The sequence below is a fragment of the Chlorocebus sabaeus genome, chromosome 21 (genome assembly GCF_047675955.1).
Source record: "Chlorocebus sabaeus isolate Y175 chromosome 21, mChlSab1.0.hap1, whole genome shotgun sequence".
NCBI lineage: Eukaryota > Metazoa > Chordata > Mammalia > Primates > Cercopithecidae > Chlorocebus > Chlorocebus sabaeus.
In genome coordinates, this window is record NC_132924.1 from 33,585,585 (window position 1) to 33,603,558 (window position 17,974).

Genomic DNA, 17,974 nt, shown 5'->3' on the forward strand with positions numbered 1-17,974 from the left:
TTTTTTGGAGACAAGGTCTTGCTCTGTTGACCAGGCTGGAGTGCAATGATGTGATCATAGCTCACTGTACACCTCAAACTCCTAGGCTCAAGAGATCCTCCTGCCTCAGCCTCCTGAGTGACTAGGACTATGGGTCTGCACCACTGTGCCCAGCTAAATTATTTTTAAAGATTATAATAAAAAACCCTAATATTCACTATGTACAAAAAGCAGTTTATGTATATTAAATAATTTAATCCTCCCCTTTCTGGAAAACTGGGACAAACACTATGAAGTAGGGGCTATTTTTATCATCCACAGGTTTGAAGTGAGGCCCAGAGAAGTGGAGTAACTTTCCCAAATTCTCACAGCAGGAAAATAGTAGAGCTGGGATTTGAACCTAGGAACTTGGCTCTGTGGTCGGACTGCTTAACCACTCTATTATATTGACCTTTTTGTGATAAGCTTACACATAGAATACTGTATATTTTCATTAAAATATAGCTTGTATATGAAATTAAAATGAATTAAAACAACTGTTCAAATTTATCTTTCTAGAACACTCTTTTAATGACAGCATCAAGAGAAAGCAGACTAAGAATGCAAGATTTGGAGCCACATCACTTGAGTTGAGGCAACTAACTAGTAGATGTTATGACCTTGGGGTAAGTTCCTGAAACTCCCTATGCCTCAGTTTCTTTGTCTGTAAAATAGGGATAAGAGTGGTACCTAAATCCTAGAGTGTTTGCTGGGGAGTTAGTGAGATAGAAAGTGAAATAGTTTGTATAAAGTGCATAGCCCAGTGTCTGGCACATAAAATATGCTCAATAAATATCACCCATTATCAGTATCCCTATTATCAATACCATTATTACCTTGTGTATTAGACACCACTTCAGCTTTGCTTTTGCTCCTCCCAGCCTTACCTGTCTCCCCTCCCCACCTCTCACCCCCTGCAGTCCACTTCTGCACAGGCTCCAATCTGCTTCTAACATCTGCCACCTACTAGGGCCTTACCTGAAACCCAGCTGTGCTCCTGTCATCTCCTGCCCTGGGACATCTCTGTTGACCCCAATGCATGAGACTCCAGGGGAAATTGCTTCATACCCAAGCATATGCAACCCAGAGGCAACGAACCCTCTAAGAGTCAAAACTTGAAGTCTTCCTTCTTCCCTGTCAAAGAATGTATGAGTTGGCTAGAGCTGCCATAACAAAGCACCACAGACTGGTAACTTAAACAACAGAAATTTATTTTATCATAGTTCTGGAGGCTGAAAGTCCAAGATCAAGGTGTCAGCAGGTTGGTTTCTTCTGAGGTCTCTCTTCTTGGCTTGCAGATGACTGCCTTCCTGCTGTGGCCTCACCTGGCCTTTCCTCTGTGAACATGCATCCTTGATGTCTCTGTGTGTGTACAGATTTTCTGTTCCTAAAAGGACAGTAGTCAGATTAAAATAGTGCCCATTCTATGAGGCTCACTTATCTTAATCACTTCTTTATAGGCCCTATCTCCAAATGCTGTCACATTCTTAGATACTGAGGGTCAGGGATTCACCATATGAATCCTGGAGAAACACAATTCAACCCATGACAGAGGGTCCTGGGCTACAATTCATTAGGCTCCTCACAGGGTCCTGATGGGCAGAGCAAACAGTTGACTTCAGTGACCGAGTTACCCGTCTTTCCTGGTTTACATCCCTACTCCTCTTTGGGATCATACTCGCCAATAAAGACTTCATACATAGGCTTGCTCTCAAGCCCTTCTTTCTGAGGAATTGGGACTAAGGCACTTAATGGAAATTTTGGATGGTGTCCTACTGCAGGGTCAACCAGACCTGTCAAATGTGGCCGCAGCAGTCCTTTCTGCTCTCACTGCCCCATCTGCACAGAGCTGGGCCTGTGCTTACCACACCAGACTCTGCATGCTCCCTTGCCCTCCTGGGACACAGAGTCCTCATCTGTAAATGACAGGGCTGCGTCCTGTCCTCCCTTCCAATTGTATAAGAAAGCCATGCTCCACCTTCCTGTGAGTGACCTTGTTCACCCTCCTGGCGATGAGTTATGATCTCCATAGAATTCTAAGTAAGAAAATATTCCAGGCAAATTGGAAAAAAAAAAAAAAAAAAAAAAAAAAACATCCTAGATTTACACAAAAAGGAGACAGACAAACCACACAGTAGTTCAAAATCTCTCTAAATTAGTGCTCCAGCACTATATGGGAAGGTTAACAGATATGGAGCTGGCCAATCCCAGATTTTAATTAAAACCCATCTTTTAAGCCAGGCATGGAGGCTCACGCCTATAATCCCAGCATTTTGGAAGGCCAAGGTGGGCAGATCACCTGAGGTCAGGAGTTCCAGACCAGCCTGGCCAACATGGTGAAACTCCATCTCTACTAAAAATACAAAAATTAGCTGGGCATGGTGGTGCATGCCTGTAATCCCAGCTACTCCGGAGGCTGAGGCATGAGAATCACTTGAACCTGGGAGGCGGAGGTTGCAGTGAGCCAAGTTGGCTCCACTGCTCTCCAGCCTGGGTGACAGAGGGAGGCTCGGTCTCAAACAACAACAACAACAACAACAACAACAAAAATTAATTAAAATTTTTTTAAAAAAACATATTTTATTAGTCAAAATATGAGATTAGTATGGCCACCCAGCCAAAAGAGAGAACTCGCTTAATACACATGTGTTCTCACACACATACACACAAATACATACTTCTTAGCATTCTGTTATTTCATTCTATGTGGAAGCAGCAGGATGTGGATGCAAATGGATTTTTCATGTATTTCTCTTGGCATTATGGCCATACTTAATGTAACATCCAGTAAAGCAGAAATTTTAATTAAGTTTATGGCCCGACCATCTGTATTTGTTTGAAATTTCTGTCCCTTCAAAGCAAAATGTGAACCTGGCTTTAGACCTGGAAATATCTCAGGCTGCAACCAAAAGCATTATCAATGAACTGCAAATGTGTGGTCTGAAGTATGAAATAAGTTTAGAAGAAGTTGAAGCCTATTATCCAAATATCACAGAATACCTGGATATTAATTATGTAGTCACTAACTTATTTGGATATGCTTCAGGGAAGATGAAAAGAAAATTTTATATATTTTTAAGGGGGGAAAAAAACTATCTCAGCATCAATAAACTACTGAAGAATCATTTAAATGCATTTTACTTATGTCTCTGGGTTTTGATGTGATTTTCCTTTTAATCTTAATTTCTTTGCATTTTATAAATGAATAAAGCCTACGTACAATTCATATTTAAATGTTTCAGTTAATCTGGAGGTTTCTTTTCTTCCAAAGAGTAAAAACTCACTAATGAGTACCAAATAAGAATAGTGAATGTGGCCAAAATAAATTAGTAAGAAGCATTTGTATGAACTTGGAAGCAATGAAAAACACTTAAAATAATCTCTACTATGTAGTATAGGCATAACTTGGACCTGCCATCTCTTGTCTGCCTCGGGGGGATGAATTGAGCTGCCCATAGTTCAACTTTGTATTTTCTGTGAAGTATTTGTTACACACATTAAAGGTGCAAATAGATATCCAATTTGAAATGGAAATCTGGATGGAAGCATTGCTCAGCTCCCTACTAAAATCCACATGAAGGCAACAATTCACAATGCTGAAAACAAGTACAGTCAACTCACTGCCAGAATCTGGTAGGCCTTCTCCATTCTTGTCTCCAGGAAAAGAAACTGTCTACCGACGTAGAAATGCCTTTATCTTTTTACCACCACCATCTTGCTACATGAATTCAAGTTGAAAGTCCAGTACAAGTCCTAGGCCAGGCAGAAAAGTAGAAACTCTGTCCTCTTACAGTACTGCTGCTTTTTGAAGTAGTCAGGGCCCTGTCCCTCCCACTAAACTCTCCTGTTTCCAAACTAATTTTCTTCTCCCAAACTTGTCCATTATATATACTCATAAATTTATTCATGCCACTGAGTGCCATGCCAGGCACTGTTCTAGAAGCTAAGAATACAGCAATAAACAACAACAACAGCAACAACAATATAGACTGCTCTGGTGAAGCTTATCCTCAAGCAGGGCACAAAGCAGTAGATTTTCCATTCAGAGACTCACACTCTGAGAAAATAGCTCGGCACGAGGTAAGAGTGAGATGGGAATAGAATATTGCATGTGGGGAGATGTGGCATCCACAAGAAAGTGCTGTAGAGGGAACAGGAAAATCCCATTTTTGTGTGTTCCACCCTTTCTGAGTGATGAAGTCCAGGAACTGGGACTTACTTGATACAATCCAGCAAAGCAGAACTAGATAAAAGCCTGCTAGACAACAGGGAGATAAATCTGTTCTGTGTCAGGTAGGATAAACCACAGCAGAGTGAGAAGGACAGAGAATGCAGGGGTAAGGGTTGGGAGTGAGGACAGGGTAGTCGGGGAAGGCCTCCTTGAGGAGGTGACATGTGAGCAGAGCCTTGAAGTAGGTGAGGAAGTGAGCCACGTGGACACGTGGAGAAGAGCTGCCCAAGCCTGTGCAAGGGCGTCAGCCTCCACCCAGTGGCCTCTGCTCCTGCAGGAACTCTTGGTTTGTTTAGTCAAGGTCAGTTGTTTCTGCCAACAGCATCTCCACAACACATCTTCCTGCTTCTGTACTCCAAAACCTTCTTTAATACAAACGTCCCCAATCCCTGGGCAATAGACTTCACGGCTCACCTTCATGGTAGAAGGGCTGCAGGAGAAAGGGGAAAAAAATTGGATTACACAGAAAGTAAGTATAGTTGAGGAGTTTACAAAAGAATTATCCACATTATATATATTCTAGAAAAATTATTAAACTAAAAATTAAAATACGAAGAACAAAAGGTTCTACAGAATGATACAAATCAGGCTTTGCTCAGTCTTGACATCTATAATAGTAAATTTCAGAAGACAATGAAGACTTTAGGGAAAGGGTCATGACACCAGAATGCATGCACATAAATGTGTGTGTGTGTGTGTGTGTGTGTTTATGCACACACACATATATGAAGACAATAGTAAGTCATTCTCAAGTTTGTGACATCTCAGAAAGTGAATCATCACAGTATCTTGAGGAAATTTCTAGAAAATATATGCCGATGAACAAGACATAGATGACAAGTAAGACCTCTAGAAGAGGAAGTTGTAGCTAACAGACCAGAGGAATCCTCGTGTACTCAGGCTGGGACCTAGAATCAAGAGGCCCAGCTGAAGGCCCACGTCGGGGGCCAAGCATGGCCCTGCAGTGCTTCCTTCATCACGGTCTCTTCTGCAGCTCTCTCTCCACTTTCCAGTGCCAGGAAATGGGCTTGTTGCACCATATTCTTCAACTCTCAGTTCAGAGGAAATCTTCTGCATGTTTAGTGGCCACTTAAAGCCGTAATTAATAGTGTTCTCTTCCAGTGCTTGCTAACAATGGCTATGTGGGTCGCTCTGTTAAGAAACTGAACCAGGGGAATCACTTTCAAAAGGTGTTTTCCCTGCACAAAAGTAGAATGACGTAGTGCAACATAATCGTCCCTTTTTTCTGCCATGGAACAAGAATGATTGTTTTCTGCACCTTTAAAAGTCATACTGAGAGTCCTGAGTCATTGAGGTTTAATTGGGAAAGACTGCTAAACCACCAATAACAGATATGATCTGCAACTGAGCCTCTTGAAACTCTTTCTGACAAGATCTGTGCACATTAACAAAACTTTAATCCAGCATAAACACAATTACGTTTTTTTAAAAAAGGAATTATAAAAGAATGCACCCAGATGTTAAAGGAAGGGATACTTTCTCTGGGAGGCAGACTTCTATGTGATATTTTTCCTGCTTTATATAGTTAGCAGATATTTTAAAAACAGATTTTTTAAGAAACCAGCCTATGCAATTGCACATATACCATGAAATTGCAACCGTGTAAAAATTAATACAGATGCTTCTCAATTTACAATGGGGCTAAATAAACTCATCCTTAAGTTGAAAATATCATAAGGTGAAGATGCATTTAATACACCTAACCTCCAGAACATCATAGTTTAATCTTGTCTCTCTTAAACGTGTCCAGAACACTTACATTAGCCTACAGTTGGGCAAAATCATCTAACACAAAGCCTGTTTTATAATAAAATGTTGAATATCTCATGTAATGTATTAAACACTGTACTGAGAATTGCCGTGTGGGTGCTTGGAGTATGGTTTCTACTAAATGCATATCACTTTTGTACCAATGTAAGGTCAAAAAAACGCAGGTCAAACCTTCATAAACTGGCAACTGTTTGTATGTCAGAAGAAGAAAATAAATCACAATGGATATGTAAGTGAAACTATTGATAATCTTTTTTCCTTCTCTTCATTTTTATTTTCTAAATTTTCAATAGGAGCATATGTTACATCTATAATTAAAAAAAAATTTTCTTAAAGTAAGATGGTGAGTGATTCGAGCATGCTTCAAGAGAGCAAACGGGCCGCTATTTGGATGCCAAACAAGTGATTGCTAATTACAGACAATTCTCATTATCAAGTCAATCAGGCAGTTTTTACTTAGACTTCAAGTAGAAGCCAATGTTTTTAGTTGCAAAGAGCTGAATTGCTTCTATAATAGAGTTCAAACTGCATATGCCCGTTCTTTGAGGACATTAGTAAAGCTCTATAAATCTTTAATCCAAATTTAAAAGGTTTTTCCATAGGAGAGAAGGATAACAGACCATCAGTGGTAACTTCACGGTGAATTGAGTAGTCAGATCTGTGTAGCTCCAGGCAAATCCCGCCAGGTGCACAGAAGGAGTGTGAACCCTTTGTGTAGCTCACCTCATACAACCCAGTCCAATTTTGGATGTCAGCTCATTCCTTAATTCCCCTCAGACCTCAGGATCTAAAGTTAGAAAGCCCATAAAGATAGGACACTTGTCTGCCATGCTCACTTCAGTATCCTAGAATATGAGAGGTGCTCTTCAATTTGTGGAACTGAAAAATCTGTTCAAGTGCCCAACTTTACTGAAGGATTGGAAATAACAAAAAAGAATAAAAGATCAAAGAACAGCAAAGACCTTCACACTGGATGTGACTGCCAGCAGAGTCGTAAGAGGAGCCCTTCCAGAGGACAGTGGCCTACCAGCACTCTCCTTCATCCCTGGCCTGCACCACCACTTTGCAGCGGCCAGTGCCTTCCCCAGCAAGAGCCCCTAGACCAGTTGTCTTCTCCCAGAGCCCAGGCCCTGACCAATATTTAAGGGAAACCTTTGCAGTTCACAAACGTCTGCCTTCCAGGATGGCCAACCATCCAGGAAGCCCTGACATTCAGGAAGACCCCACCTCCTATTGGCAAAAGGACAAGGCATCCGAATTCAAGCTGACAGTAGCATCTTTTTCACATTTTGGAACATCCGGTATAAAAAAACACCAAGAGGGAACTGTGCACAGAACTGAAGGTGTTGGGCTCTGGAACTACCAGGCCCACCTCTGTGTTCCCTTCACATCAGCAAAGAGAAACTAGACTCCTTAATCCTTTGCTCATTCCCACCTCTACTCCAGCTTTCCTGGCGTAATGATTTGGTTCTTTGGGAACCAAAAGAATGTCCAGATTTATAGTAGCCCAAATCTATATTAAGAACAAGAAGCACTTCCTTAAAGAAACACATTGCCAAGATTTCACTTCACAATGAAAACGGACTTTATTTTACTTTGCCAATCAATTTAGTTATTCATTGTCTTAAATCTTTCCACTTTGGAAAGGAGTTTTGCTTTCCATTTATATTACCAAATAGCACATTAAAGAGACTCTCAAACAGTGTGTTCTCAAAGTGGAAATCAAGGTACACTCTCTCCAGCCCTGTTTCTCCGAGTTTGCCCACAGCTGCCCAGCCTCAGAATGACCTATGGAATTTTTTTAAAATGCAGATTCCCAAAGATCTTCTGAATCAGAATTTCATAGGACTGGGCCCCAGAATGTGCATTTAAAAACCTATTTCCTGAGGAAAAAGCTACGTGGTTTACATGTTTCCTGTTCATTGTGATAAATAAATGAACATTTAAAGGTGGGGAGGAGTTTCTTGAGTGATTCTAATGCAAACTAAAGACCCCACTGTTTCGCTCTAGAAAAACAAACTGAAGTTTTAAAAAAAAAGTCTGCTTTTGCCGCCCGGTGGCTCCTGTCTATAATCCCAGCACTTTGGGAGGCCAAGGCAGGCGGATCGCTTGAGCTCATGAGTTTGAGACCAGCCTGGCTAACACGGCGAAATCCAGTCTCTGCAAAAAATACAAAAATTAGCCGGGGTGGTGGTGCATTCCTGTAGTCCCAGACACTCGGGAGGCTGAAGCATGAGAATCGCTTGAGCCTGGGAAACGGAGGTTGCAGTGAGCCAAAAGGGCACCACTGCACTCTAGCCTGGGTGACAGAGGGAGATCCTGTCTCAAAAACAAAAACAAAAACAAAACAAACAAAGTCTGCTTTTCCCACTCTCCCTTCATGATTTTCCATCAGTATTCCAAATTATTGGGGTTCAGACTCAGCTGAAAATCCTGTTGTACCTCATTTTACAGAAAGGAAAAGGCATTCAGGAAGCGCTCATATGCAGAATTTGCAGGCACCTTTGTGGTCTGACTTCATGATGGCACAGGGACAGCTCATGTGGTCCATGTTCTTTACATACATTATCATATTTAATCCTATAAATAGAAAAAATCTTATAGATGTCATTGTTCTCATTTTGTAGTTGAAGAAACTGAGGCTCAGGAAGAATTTGGACCCAGGTATGTTCTTTCATCCAGATCTTGGGCTTTCCCTACTGCACCCAGATGCCTGTCATCCACCCACCTATGTTTAACTAGTTTTCTCTTATTTTTGTTCTCAAGTTAATTTATATTTGGGCCGGGCGCGGTGGCTCAAGCCTGTAATCCCAGCACTTTGGGAGGCCGAGACGGGTGGATCACAAGGTCAGGAGATCGAGACCATCCTGGCTAACCCGGTGAAACCCCGTCTCTACTAAAAAAATACAAAAAACTAGCCGGGCGCAGTGGCGAGCGCCTGTAGTCCCAGCTACTCGGGAGGCTGAGGCAGGAGAATGGCGTGAACCTGGGAGGCGGAGCTTGCAGTGAGCTGAGATCCGGCCACTGCACTCCAGCCTGGGCGACAGAGCGAGACTCCGCCTCAAATAAAAAAAAAAAAAAAAAAAAAAAAAAAAAAAAAAATTTATATTTGGACTTTTCTCCTGCCCAAATATATTCTATATGCTAATTAATATCTTAAATTACATATGTTGGGCTATCCCTTTGATTTAAAGGTTTGTTTTCTGCTAAATTCACTGTTTTGGTTTTTGCTAAAATTCACGTTTTATTATTCTTTGGGCATTAATACTTGATCAGTTCCTGAAAACCTTTTAATAAGGAAAGGATGGCACAAGTATGAGACACTGGATGCAGAGGGTGGGAAGGAGGTATCTTGTCACTCCAGGGAGAGGCAACAGTGATCAGCGACCATTACCCGCGCAGTTTTACCCACGACCAGCTTGCCCTGGGAGCCTATATGGATCTCTTAGAATCCATGGTCACTGACAACAGTCGTGTTATGCCCTTAGCTGAGTTTTTCAGAGGTTCTTTATGTTTAAAATGGCAAGGGGAAATATTAATTGCCTGGAGAGAGACTAAGAATACAATTGACATCCATTAAAGCAAGTATGTTTGTTATTCATACCACATCTTTGTTTTATGCCATAAAAATAGATGCATTTGGGTTGTGAGGCAATCTGGCAAATCAATTTTATGAGCTTTTCCTTATAAGTTAGGCCAGTAGCAGGCCCTTCATTGTTCAAAAAGGAAATGATGCTGAGAAAGCAATGGAAGACCAGAAGAGCAAGTAGAAGTCTGGGCATTTGCTTCTTTCCTTCCTTATTTCCATTGGAGTATGGTTTTTAATTGCAAGCTCTATGAGACTAGGGAAGGTGTCTGGGGTCTGTCTGGTTCACTGCATTATCTCTGGTGCCTAGCACCACAACTAGAACAGAGAAAGTGATCAGTCAACATTGGTGACAAATGTTGAATTGAAGCCTTTCAGAAATCTCATGTTGGCTTTGTTACACTGACTTTGTATTTTCTAATTTCTTGCAGTGCAATAGAATTGAATGCAGTACAAATGTCTTAAGTTGTTAAATACCTGAGCACATATGCAAGATTTCAAACATTATGTTTTTGTCATTAAAGATCTGACTAGGGAAAAAATGTAATCAAATAGAAATATGATAGTTTAGAACAGTGTTGAAGGATCAAATCAATCCAAATTCAGAAATATCACAATGTTTGTTACTATTTTTCTCTTTCCTTTTGTTCTGGAATAATATTGCTTTGCTCCAGAAACAATGAATCATTTGTCATCTGCATTATGCTCTCTTCCAAATAAAATAGCTATGTAGAATGGATTTATAGACAAAAGTCTTCTTGAGTCTGAAGACATGAAGATAATATATTTAAGACTGGTGATTAATAGCAGTTATAGAAATGCTTTAAGTTTTAAAGTCTAAAGAACTCAATTTTTAGTTTGCTGCAAGTTTGTTTTGTTTATATGAATTATAAATATGGAAAAACATTATTTCTTTGGGTAGAGATATTAAAGTAAAGTAGCTTTGTTTTGTTTTCAAAGTACGTATTATTCAGGGCTATTGGATACAGAGTCATAAGCAATCTATTTACTTATTGTGGTTCATGCTAGTCTTACAGGAATCATTGATACTTCTGCATTGGAATGAGAGAATTATAGAATAATAAAGTTAAAGGCCGAGCATGGTGGCTCATGCCTGTAATCCCAGCACTTTGGGAGGCTGAGGTGAGCAGACTGATTGAGCCCAGAAGTTTGAGACCACCCTGGGCAACATTGTGAGTTCCCTGTCTCTACAAAAAATACAAAAAATTAGCCAGGCATGGTGGCGTGCACTTGTAGTCCCAACTACTCAGAAGGGTGAGGTGGGAGGATCACTTGAGCCTGGCAGGTGGAGGCTGCAGTGAGCTGTGTTCGCACCACTGCACTCCAGCCTGAGTGACAGAGTGAGACCTTGTCTGAAAGAAAGGAAGAAAGAGAGAGAGAAAGGAAAAGAAAGAAAGAGGAAGGCAGGAAGGCAGGAAGGCAGGCAGGCAGGAAGGAAGGAAGGAAGGAGAGGAGAGGGGAGGGGAGGGGAGGAGAAGGGAGGGGAGGGGAGGGGAGGAAGGAAGGAAGGGAGGCAGGCAGACTAGAAAAGACTTCAAAAGATCATAAGGTATGGGCTTTGTTGATACACATATTCTAGGCTAGGCAATCTGTTCAGAAGACTTAGAAATAGCATGCCCTCTGACCCAGTAATTCTACTTCAAGGAATTTATCAGTGGTATACAGATATATGTACAAATATGTACATCATGGCCCTATTTGTAATAGCATGAAATTGAAAACAGCCTAGGTGTGCAACGGTGGAAAATTAGAAAAGACTCTATGGTATATCTAATACTTCACAACCAGTAAAGTAGTATTTGTTTACATGGAAAATGTTCACCATTTATCGTTAAGTAAACATAAAAAGCTGAGAAGGAGACAGAGTATGGTTGGTAAGATGCCATTTTAGTAAGTTTAAAACTGTGTGTTTTTATATGTGTGCATGCACAGTACATGAAAACTGCCAAAACATCAATAATGCTTGGATTAGACACCTCTGGGGCCTCACATCCCCTCAGCCGGCCATTTTACTTCAGTCATTGCTGTGGAAAGCAGCTACACAGGTGTAAACTGACAGCATATTGCCTCGGCTGGGAGGAGGTCCTCTCAACCCTGTGGGTTGTCTGCAGAAACCCTCTCAGCCTTCTGATATCTCTGCAAATTTGGAAGAACAAGGGAGTTCCTTATGGAGTGACTCTTGACTAAGAGAAGATAGGAGCCAGTGGATCGATGTTTCAAGTGATGTGCCAGTAAACCTTTAGACAGCTGTCTAACAAAAATAGCCCTGATCTGTGGATTTCACCAATTTCCACGTTGTAAACACTCCCACTGTGGATAAGACAGAGGTTGTTTTGGGATATAACAATTCTGAATAATTTAGATTTTTTTTTTATGTGTGCTTTCAAAATATTGTCCGTTTCTGGGCTGGGCACAGTGACTCATGCCTGTAATCCCAGCACTTTGGGAGGCCGAGGCTGGCAGATCATGAGGTCAGGAGATTGAGACCATCCTGGCTAACACCGTGAAACCCCGTTTCTACTAAAAATACAAAAAAAAGAAAAAAATTAGCCGGGCATGGTGGCGAACGCCTATAATCCCAGCTACTCGGGAGGCTGAGGCAGGAGAAGGGCGTGAACCTGGGAGGCGGAGCTTGCAGTGAGCAGAGATTGCGCAACTGCACTCCAGCCTGGGTGACACAATGAGACTCCTTCTCAAAAAAAAAAAAAAAAAAAAAAAGTCCATTTCTTCCATCGGGCATGCCACTTATATAATATTAATATAAAGGAAAAATGCATATTATTTATAATTGTGATGGATTTTTATATATCATAACAGGGATCCTGGTAAGTTGGAAAACATACAATTTAGAAAGATTTAGCCATCTCAAGAGTACACATTTGTTGTTCTCCACACCTGCTGTTCCTATTCTCCTAATATTGCAGATATGAGACTGATCCATAGGAGGGGAATAGAAAGAAGGATGGGACCAGAAAAGTAAGGATTAAAGACAAAGACAGTTTTCCTTATTTTTTTTTGTTGGCTTCTTTTCCCCTTAATCTCACCAAGCCTCCGTTAAAAGATAATGAAAATAACAGCTACTGATGAAAAAACTGATACACAGAGTCTAATGAGCAGAAAAAGTGTTTTGGCATATTATTTATATTTAGAGATAAATGCTATATATAACTGAGTCTTAAAAAACATGTCCATCAACAAGCAGGAAATAATGTTATTATATCCAGGATACATTTTATTCCAAGGAAACCTTCATAAAGAAAAAAAATTATTATTAAAAGAGAATTTAGTTAAGCATCCAGAGGCAAAAAAAAAAAAAAAAAAAAAGTATAAAAATCTGTAGATATTAGAAATGGCCAGGGAAAAATATAGTAAAACAAACATTTTTGTTCACAATATAAAAAATAACACATATAGTAGTATTAAACTCCACAAGAAATACGTGGTGTTTATATGTGGAAAATTACACAATGATACTGAGGAATATGAGTCTTAGAGAAACCGAGGGACAGCCATATGAAGCGACTTGGAGTCCTTAATTCCCTTTCCACCCATGGATAAGACCAAACAGACCCTATTAAACCCCCTGCGGTTACACTGCAGGGCCTCAAAGAATCTTTTCAGCTTACCTCTTTTCAATTTGTTTTGTCTGTAGACATTCTCTCTCTCATTTTCTTTCTCGCTACATATATGGATTTATCTGTATATAAATATAGATAGATATACACACAAACATATACACATACACATATATATACACACACACACATAAAACCCTAACTATGGAAAGAAATACACCCAAAGCCTTGAAAAATTCTACATATTGTACTTTTTTTTCTTTTTTTTTGAGACAGAGTCTGTCTGTCACCCAGGCTGGAGTGCAGCATTGCAATCTTGGCTCACTGCAACCTCCGCATCCCAGATTCAAATAATTCTCCTGCCTCAGCCTCCTGAGTAGCTGGGATTACAGGTGCCTGCCACCACGCCCAGCTAATTTTTGTATTTTTAGTAGAAACAGGGTTTCACCATGTTGGCCAGGCAGGTCACGAACTTCTGGCCTCAAGTGATCTGCCCGCCTCTGCCTCCCAAAGTGCTAGGATTACAGGCATGAGCCACAGGAAGGAAGGCTAGAAAAGACTTCAAAAGATCACAAGGTGTGGGCTTTGTTGATACACATATTCTAGGCTAGGCAATCTGTTCAAAAATTGTAGAAATAGGCATGCCCTCTGACCCAGTAATTCTACTTCAAGGAATTTATCAGAGGTATAAAGATATATGTACAAATATGTACATCATGGCCCTATTTGTAATAGCATGAAATTGAAAACAGCCTAGGTGTGCAATGGTGGAAAATTAGAAAAGACTCTATGGTATATCTAATATATACTGGCCTTATATATTACAGATTTACAGTGGCAGTTTTTTCTTCTTTAAAATTTCCATTTTCTACAAGAAAACTATTATATATTACCTTTTTAATCAGAAAAAAATATTTAAAATCAATTGAATTTTATGTTATGTGGTTTTCTTAATTACAATAAGAAAAAAATTTTTAATCGAGTTCATCTGGGATACAGTTTCAGACTCTCAGATATTTACACATAAATTCTCTCATCAAGGCTGTATTTCTACCCTCCTCGTGGCAGTCATCAAAATTCAGTCATCTAGTGTGAGGCACTCATGGGGCCAGGCGTTATGAAACCAGCCGATGTCAGTGGCAGCACTTGTCACAACAGAGAAGCTTGAAAGCTCCGCAGTGGTGTTGAGGAGTGACTTAGCACTATCTTGGCATTCAGGGACAGACACGGACTCACTGACAAAGAGTGCCATTCTTCCCTTAGGTAACTGGTTTTTGTCTTGCAGATGCTACGGATCAGGTGCTGTTTTTTATGTCCCCCTTTCCTCTGGCCTTGAGGAAGTTCAGAGTCCAATTGTGTCGCATCTTTTCCAACTCCATATGACCCTAGGTACACATTTTTGGGACAACTTTATTTTGTTGCTTATACTTCCTCTTTGACTTGATTTTTTTTTTTTTTTTTCATTTTGGTGTTATTCCACTGTATTTGATGTTCCTATATAAGCTGCCTAAAATCGTTTTGGAAGGAAAAAAACCACAGAAATTAACAAACTAAGCAGAGTCAGGAACACACTGCATTCCCTCAGGGCCTTTGCAAGCTCTGTTGAGCTCCCTGAGAAGCACAGCATGTGCAGTGCAAAGAAAATTCAATGGAAAGCAGGAAGATGAAACTTCTAAACACACCCTTCTCACAAGCAGGGCCTGAGTCAAGCTACTGATACTCTTGGACCTTAGTCTATGAAAGATTTGCTTTCTTCCCTAAGATTCCTTGGAACTTTCTCTTGTCCTAGCTTCTCTGACTTCTAAGAGCCATCAATATTACCTGCCATAAAGTATTAGGTTGATGCAAAAGTAATTGCAGTTTTTGTCATTGCTTTTCAATTTAATATATTTGATGAGGTCCATTCATGTAACAAACATTTATTGATGGCCTACTATATATAGGAAAGTGTGTTACATTAAAATTCTCATATTCCTGATGCCCAGAACACAGTTTCTCTGAGTTAATTCTAGAGAATTTCTTTCAAGACCTGCTATCAAGATATTTACAGACATTTCATTTATAATGGCAAAAGAATTTGATACAACATAAATATTCCATTATATGGAACCAGGATAAGTAGTTTCTTAATTTGAAAATTAAGATGGTATAGAAACATGGAAAAGAATATAGATAGAAACATAAATATATTTCTATTTTATTAAGTACAGATGTATTTTATTATGTCAAAAGTAGATATAATCATATTAAAAATTATTTAATATAAATACATTTTAGTAAATTATGGCTATATCTGTATATAAAACCAGAAAGGTGTACACAAGAATTTATTTATTTTTTATTTTTTATTTTTATTTTTTGAGACGGAGTCTCACTCTGTAGCCCAGGCTGGAGTGCAGTGGCTGGATCTCAGCTCACTGCAAACTCCGCCTCCCGGGTTTATGCCATTCTCCTGCCTCAGCCTCCTGAGTAGCTGGGACTACAGGCGCCCGCCACATTGCCTGGCTAGTTTTTTGTATTTTTTAGTAGAGATGGGGTTTCACCATGTTAGCCAGGATGGTCTTGATCTCCTGACTTCGTGATCCGCCCGTCTCGGCCTCCCAAAGTGCTGGGATTACAGGCTTGAGCCACTGCGCCCGGCCTGTACACAAGAATTTAAAAGGCTGAGTTTGAGGTAGAGTTTTTGTTTTGTTTTGTTTTTGTTTTTGAGACAGAGTTTTGCTCTTGTTTCCCAGGTTGGAGTGCAATGGTGCGATCTCGGCTCATTGCAACCTCTGCTTCCCAGGTTCAAGCAATTCTCCTGCCTCAGCTTACCAAGTAGCGGGGATTACAGGCGCCCTCCACCATGCCTGGCTAATTCTTCGTATTTTTAGTAGAGAGGTGGTTTACCATATTGGCCAGGCTTGTGTTCAACTCCTGACTTCAGGTGATCCATCCGCCTCAGCCTCCCAAAGTGCTGGGATTACAGGAATGAGCCACCGCACCCAGCCTGAAGTAGAGTTTTAAGTGTACTTTTTGAGTATGACAGGTCAGAAACAATTAAATGATTATTACTAATATCACATCATTAGTTGCTTTGAACCTTTAGTTTCAAAATTTTGGAAAGACTTTAACTTGTAAGGGTATTAGTGCCCATAAATGTGTTCAAACTATAAATTCTTCAACAACTCATCTAATAATTATTTCAGAAAAATTCATGATAACTTATTGCCTCATGAAAAACTTTGGACAACTTTGCTTCCGGTTTTAATAGTGTTAGTCTTATTTTGGTGTCAGCAAGACTAAGTTATTTTCCACGAGTTCATTGGCTTCTGCTGCTTATTCTTTACTGTAGGTCATAATTCTCTGTTTGTGGCAAAATAATCATTTCCATAGCAACCCACTGGGATGTCTCAAGGAGAGGATTAAGACTTCAGGAAAGGAATAAACAAGAGGAGCAGATGAGTAACGAAAATAATCATGATTCTTATTCTCAATCAGAATAGAAGGAATATTAGGATGAGAATGTACACTACAGGTCTTTCAGAATGTCTTCAGCCTTCAAAACAATTACTTCAGTTCAGTTTTCTAGGAGACCTTACCTACCCTAAGATGCAGCTACTCCTATACTGTAGACATTGTATAAATAAAAGGGGCAAGGGGAAGCCTAATCAAAGCTCCATAACATTCCAATCAGGTACACGCCAATTGTACAGAAATACTCTCCAGTAGCATCTTAGAAAGAGATTTATAGGTGTATGTGAGTTATTATGTGTAGCATACTACAGGGCCAGAGTTAAACTATTTTATTGTGTTTATTTACTTTTTTTGTAACAAAAGGGGTGCATAGGGAGTAGCTTAGAAAAGGGTAAGTCAGCCAGGCATGGTGGCTCACGCCTGTAGTCCCAGCACTCTGGGAGGCCGAGGCGGGCGGATCACCTGAAGTCGGGAGTTTGAGACCAGCCTGACCAACATGGATAAGCCCCGTCTCTAGTAAAAATGCAAAATTAGCTGGGCGAGGTGGCACACACCTGTAACCCCAGCTACTCGGAAGGCTGAGGCAAGAGAATCGCTTGAACCCGGAAGGTGGAGGTTGCGGTGAGCTGAGTCATGCCATTGCACTCCAGCCCAGGCCACAAGAGCAAAACTCCATCTCAAAAAATAAAGAAAGAAAGAAGGAAGGAAGGAAGGAAAGAAGGAAGGAAGGAAGGAAGGAAGAGAGAGAGAGAAAGAAAGAGAAAGAAAGAAAGAAAGAAAAAGAAAGAAAGAAAGAAAGAAAGAAAGAAAGAAAGAAAGAAAGAAAGAAAGAAAGAAAGAGCAAGCAAGCAGGAAGGAAGGAAGGAAGGAAGAAAGAAAGAAGGAAGGAAGGAAGGAAGTCTTTTGAAGAATGGATTTAAATGAAGCACGGATTAAATATGGTCCACACTTTTCCTATTAAAAAACACTCTGGGCCAGGCGCGCTGGCTCAAACCTGTAATCCCAGCACTTTGGGAGTCCGAGGCAAGCGGATCAAGAGGTCAGGAGATCGAGGTCATCCTGGCTAACACGGTGAAAACCTGTCTATACTAAAAATACAAAAAAAAAAAAAAAAAATTAGCTGGTCATGGTGGCAGGCGCCTGTAGTCCCAGCTACTCAGGAGGCTGAGGCAGGAGAATGGCGTGAACGCAGCAGGCAGAGCTTGCAATGAGCCCACATAGCGCCACTGCACTCCAGCCTGGGTGACAGAGTGAGACTCCCTCCCAAACACACACACACACACACACACACGCACA

General features: G+C 40.5%; 1 long non-coding RNA gene across 1 annotated transcript in view; it reads right to left on the reverse strand.

Moving 5' to 3' along the window:
- Positions 1-1,249: 1,249 nt before the first annotated feature.
- Positions 1,250-17,974, reverse strand: part of LOC140709650 (uncharacterized) — a 63,461-nt gene continuing 46,736 nt past the window's right edge. Inside the window, exons 3-4 of the long non-coding RNA XR_012090317.1 lie at positions 4,664-4,679; positions 1,250-1,405 (exon numbers count right to left, since the gene is read on the reverse strand). This is a non-coding gene — a long non-coding RNA (uncharacterized lncRNA). The remainder of the gene's footprint in view (positions 1,406-4,663; positions 4,680-17,974) is intronic.